This window comes from Haliotis rubra, unplaced genomic scaffold (genome assembly GCF_003918875.1).
Source record: "Haliotis rubra isolate DU_JTF1 unplaced genomic scaffold, ASM391887v1 Scf471, whole genome shotgun sequence".
NCBI classification, from domain to species: Eukaryota; Metazoa; Mollusca; class Gastropoda; order Lepetellida; family Haliotidae; genus Haliotis; species Haliotis rubra.
Window position 1 is genome coordinate 839987 of NW_025767159.1, and position 6410 is coordinate 846396.

Below are 6410 nucleotides of genomic sequence, written 5' to 3' on the forward strand. Positions count from 1 at the left end.
ATGAGGATCAAACCAAAGCTTGGATAGTGGACTTATCCAGAATATGTATCATAATAGAATGCAGATACAATATGTTGCGAGTATTTATCCATCTGTGGTTGGCAGCACTGCCACAAGAACCCACAACTGTCAAAGCTGTGTTCAATAAGAAAAAGATCTTATGTCAGCAGTATTGCCTTTTTATTGTCTAAATGTAAAACAAAAGCTTCAAGGTATAGTCATCGACAAAAAAGACATCCATGCAGTCTACTGCTTCTCAGAACAGGATGAAAGTTGAAAGAGTGATAAGTAAGTTCTCAGAAACCAATATCTCATCCATAAAAAACTATAATTGACACAAGTCTTCAAATTTTATCTAAAGATATCTTGCAACAACAAATAGCATCTTTCAGCAAGAGGACATAATTTAACACTTGGTCGACACATCAGGTTATGACAAGGAATCCCATACCAGGGTTCCACATTCATCCCTCATGAGTTGGTGTACAGTTGTGACAACTGAAAGCTCACCAGTATCTAATAATCTCTTTTTTAACATAAATATTGGCCTTCTAGGGCATGAACATACTGCAGACAAACAGGGACAAAGTTATACTTTCTCATCCCCATTACCTGGCTCATGTTTCATCTCCTCAAGCTCTGGATCAGATAACTGAGACAACACACTGCCGTCAACATTATACATGGCTGATCCCAAGTCTGTCACTGACGATGCCTCTTTCTATAATGCTGAAACATCCCTGAGGACCTATTCAAAGACAGGATTTATGCCATCAAAGATGTACTCCCAGAATATCATCATCTCATTCCAGCATCAAGGCCAACCAACATCAAAGATCAGCCAACGAAGCCGTTGATAGAGAGGCTTCATTATGAAGAGCCAGTGACAATGGTCCTATGCCACCAGGGATGTTATATAGTGGGACACCATCAATGGTCCTGTGACACCAGGAGTGTTGTATAGTATGACACTATCAATGGTCCTGTGCCACCAGGGGTGTTATACAGTGGGACACCATGAATGGTCCTGACACCAGGGGTGTTGTATAGTATGACACTATCAATGGTCCTGTGCCACCAGGGGTGTTACATAGTGGGACACCATGAATGGTCCTGTGACACCAAGGGTGTTGTATAGTATGACACTATCAATGGTCCTGTGCCACCAGGGTGTTATATAGTGAGACACCATGAATGGTCCTGTGCCACCAGGGTGTTATATAGTGAGACACTATGAATGGTCCTGTGACACCAGGGGTGTTATATAGTGAGACACCATGACTGGTCCTGTGACACCATGGGTTTATATAGTGAGACACCATGAATGGTCCTGTGCCACCAGGAGTGTTGTATAGTGAGACGCCAAAACTGGTCCTGTGACACCATGGGTTTATATAGTGAGACACCATGAATAGTCCTGTGCCCCCAGTGTCTTATATAGAGACACACCATGATTGGTCCTGTGCCACCAGGGTGTTATATAGTAAGACACCATGACTGGTCCTGTGCCCCCAGTGGCGTTGTATAGTGAGACACCATGACTGGCCCTGTGCCACCAGCGTGTTATATAGTGAGACACCATGACTGGTCCTGTGACACCATGGGTTTATATAGTGAGACACCATGAATAGTCCTGTGCCCCCAGTGTCTTATATAGAGACACACCATGACTGGTCCTGTGCCACAAGGGTGTTATATAGTAAGACACCATGACTGGTCCTGTGCCCCCAGGGGCGTTGTATAGTGAGACACAATGACTGGTCCTGTTCCCCGAGAGGTGTTGTATAGTGAGACACCATGACTGGTCCTGTGCCCCCAGGGGCGTTGTATAGTGAGACACCATGACTGGTCTTGTGCCCCGAGGGGCGTTGTATAGTGAGACACCATGCCTAGTCCTGTGCCCCCAGGGTGTTATATATTGAGACACCATGACTGGTCCTGTGCCCTATATGTGTTATATAGTGAGACACCATGACTGGTCCTGTGCCACCAGGGGTGTTGTATAGTGAGACACCATGACTGGTCCTGTGCCCCCAGGGGCTTTGTATAGTGAGACACCATGACTGGTCCTGTGCCCCCAGGGGCGTTGTATAGTGAGACACCATGACTAGTCCTGTGCCCCAAGGGGTGTTGTATAGTGAGACACCCTGACTGGTCCTGTGCCCCCAGGGGCGTTGTATAGTGAGACACCATGACTGGTCTTGTGCCCCGACGGGGCGTTGTATAGTGAGACACCATGACTGGTCCTGTGCCCCCAAGGGCGTTGTATAGTGAGACACCATGACTAGTCCTGTGTCCCGAGGGGCGTTGTATAGTGAGACACCCTGACTGGTCCTGTGCCCCCAGGGGCGTTGTATAGTGAGACACCATGACTGGTCTTGTGCCCCGAGGGGCGTTGTATAGTGAGACACCATGCCTAGTCCTGTGCCCCCAGGGTGTTATATATTGAGACACCATGACTGGTCCTGTGCCCCATATGTGTTATATAGTGAGACACCATGACTGGTCCTGTGCCACCAGGGGTGTTATATAGTGAGACACCATGACTGGTCCTGTGCCCCCAGGGGCGTTGTATAGTGAGACACCATGACTGGTCCTGTGCCCCCAAGGGCGTTGTATAGTGAGACACCATGACTAGTCCTGTGCCCCGAGGGGCGTTGTATAGTGAGACACCATGACTGGTCCTGTGCCCCATATGTGTTATATAGTGAGACACCATGACTGGTCCTGTGCCACCAGGGGCGTTATATAGTGAGACACCATGACTGGTCCTGTGCCCCCAGGGGCGTTGTATAGTGAGACACCATCAATGGTCCTGTGCCACCAGGGGCGTTGTATAGTGAGACACCATGACTGGTCCTGTACCCCATATGTGTTATATAGTGAGACACCATGACTAGTCCTGTGCCCCGAGGGGCGTTGTATAGTGAGACACCATGACTGGTCCTGTGCTACCAGGGGCGTTATATATTGAGACACCATGACTGGTCCTGTGACACCAGGGGCATTATATAGTGAGACACCATGACTGGTCCTGTGCCCCGAGGGGCGTTGTATAGTGAGACACCATGACTGGTCCTGTGCTACCAGGGGCGTTATATATTGAGACACCATGACTGGTCCTGTGACACCAGGGGCATTATATAGTGAGACACCATGACTGGTCCTGTGCCCCGAGGGGCGTTGTATAGTGTGACAACACTCCAGTATTTCCATAACCATTATGATAAGAACCTAGGTGAGCTGCTCTTCCCATGCCCAAACCTATTTTTTCAAATTCAGAATACACGTAGACACAACAGATTAAGAAAGACATTTAGAACAGTTAGGCTCATAACCTTTGCTCGGCAGAAGCAATTGTTGCTATTCTGTGCTGAGCTGAAGCAATGATGTGAGCTCAAGTCCCTGTTTTGTAATCACCTAAAAAGGGAAGCCTGTGATTAGTTGCAGCCTGAAGTGATAGCGGCACAGCTTTCTTGACGTCATTTATTGACCAGTAAATCCTTTGGTCTTAGCTGACCTTCACAAGGAGCAGATCCCCTGGGGATAGGGCTGCAAATTAAACCGGGATAGTCATTCCTAATCTGAAATGATTGTTGAACTCGGGGTTTCTAAAATTGATTTTTAGGGAAGTGCACATGCCTTTAAAATTAGAATTACACCAACGCAACAGCTAATGTGTTTGCAGTTAGAACGTATATAACAGATCTCCGTGACTACAGCAGTGGGGGTATATAACAGACCTCTGTGACTACAGCAGTGGGGGTATATAACAGACCTCTGTGACTACAGCAGTGGGGGTATGTAACAGACCTCCGTGACTACAGCAGTGGGGGTATGTAACAGACCTCCGTGACTACAGCAGTGGAAAAATATAACAGACTTCCGTGACTACAGCAGTGGGTGTGTATAACAGACCTCCGTGACTACATCAGTTGGGTTATGTAACACACCTTCGTGACTACAGCAGTGGGGGTATATAACAGAACTCCGTGACTACAGCAGTTTGGGTATGCAACATTCCTCCTTGACTACAGCGGTGGGGGTATATAACAGGCCTCCGTGAGTACAACGGTTGGGGTATATAACAGACCTCCTTGACTACAGCAGTGGGGATATAACAGATCTCCGTGACTACAGCAGTGGTGGTATATAACAGAACTCCGTGACTACAGCAGTGGTGGTATATAACAGAACTCCGTGACTACAGCAGAGGGGGTATGTAACAGACCTCCGTGACTACAGCAGTGGGGGTATATAACATACCTCCTTGACTACAGCAGTGGGGGTATATAACAGACCTCTGTGACTACAGCAGTGGGTGTGTATAACAGACATCCGTGACTACAGCAGTTGGGGTGTATAACATACCTCCTTGACTACAGCAGTGGGGGTATATAACTGACCTCCGTGAGTACAGCAGTGGGGCTTTATAACAGACCTGAGTGACTACAGCAGTGGGGGTGTATAAACGACCTCAGTGACTACAACAGTCGGGGTATATAACAGAACTCCGTGACTACACCAGTGGGGGTGTATAACAGACCTTCGTGACTACAACAGTGGGGGTATATAATAGAACTACGTGACTAAAGCAGTCGGGGTGTATAACAGACCTCCGTGACTACAGCAGTGGGGGTATATAATAGAACTACGTGACTAAAGCAGTCGGGGTGTATAACAGACCTCCGTGACTACAGCAGTCGGGGTGTATAACAGACCTCCGTGACTACAGCAGTGCGGGTATGTAACAGACCTCCGTGACTACAGCAGTGGGGGGTATGTAACATACCTCCGTACCTACAGCAGTGGGGGTATATAACAGACCTCCGTGACTACAGCAGTGGGGGTATATAACAGACCTCCGTGACTACAGCACTGGGGTATATAACAGACCTCCGTGACTACAGCAGTCGGGGTATATAACAGACCTCCGTGACTACAGCAGTGGGGGTATATAACAGACCTCCGTGACTACAGCAGTGGGGATATATAACAGACCTCCGTGACTACAGCAGTGGAAATATATAACAGACCTCCGTGACTACAGCAGTGGGGTATATAACAGACCTCCGTGACTACAGCAGTGGGGGTATATAACAGACCTCCGTGACTACAGCAGTGGGGGTATATAACAGACCTCCGTGACTACAGCAGTGGGGGTATATAACAGACCTCCGTGACTACAGCATACAGAGTGGGGGGTATATAACAGACCTCCGTGACTACAGCAGTGGGGGTATATAACAGACCTCCGTGACTACAGCAGTGGGGTTATATAACAGACCTCCGTGACTACAGCAGTGGGGTATATAACAGACCTCCGTGACTACAGCAGTCGGGGTATATAACAGACCTCCGTGACTACAGCAGTTGGGGTATATAACAGAAATCCGTGACTACAGCAGTCGGGGTATATAACAGACCTCCGTGACTACAGCAGTGGGGGTATATAACAGACCTCCGTGACTACAGCAGTGGGGGTATATAACAGACCTCCGTGACTACAGCAGTGGGGTATATAACAGACCTCCGTGACTACAGCAGTGGGGGTATGTAACAGACCTCCGTGACTACAGCAGTGTGGGTATATAACAGACCTCCGAGACTACAGCAGTCGGGGTATATAACAGACCTCCGTGACTACAGCAGTGGGGGTATATAACAGACCTCCGAGACTACAGCAGTGGGGGTATATAACAGACCTCCGTGACTACAGCAGTGGGGGTATATAACAGACCTCCGTGACTACAGCAGTGGGGGTATATAACAGACCTCCGTGACTACAGTGACTACAGCAGTGGGGATATATAAACTCCGTGACTACAGCAGCAGGGGATATATACAGACCTCCGTGACTACAGCAGTGGGGGGGTATATAACAGACCTCCGTGACTACAGCAGTGGGGGTATATAACAGACCTCCGTGACTACAGCAGTGGGGTATATAACAGACCTCCGTGACTACAGCAGTGGGGGTATATAACAGACCTCCGTGACTACAGCAGTGGGGGTATATAACAGACCTCCGTGACTACAGCAGTGGGGGTATATAACAGACCTCCGTGACTACAGCAGTGGGGGTATATAACAGACCTCCGTGACTACAGCAGTGGGGTATATAACAGACCTCCGTGACTACAGCAGTGGGGGTATATAACAGACCTCCGTGACTACAGCAGTGGGGGTATATAACAGAACTCCGTGACTACAGCAGTGGGGGTATATAACAGACCTCCGTGACTACAGCAGTGGGGGTATATAACAGAACTCCGTGACTACAGCAGTTGGGGTATATAACAGACCTCCGTGACTACAGCAGTGGGGTATATAACAGACCTCCGTGACTACAGCAGTGAGGGGTATATAACAGACCTCCGTGACTACAGCAGTGGGTGTATATAACAGAT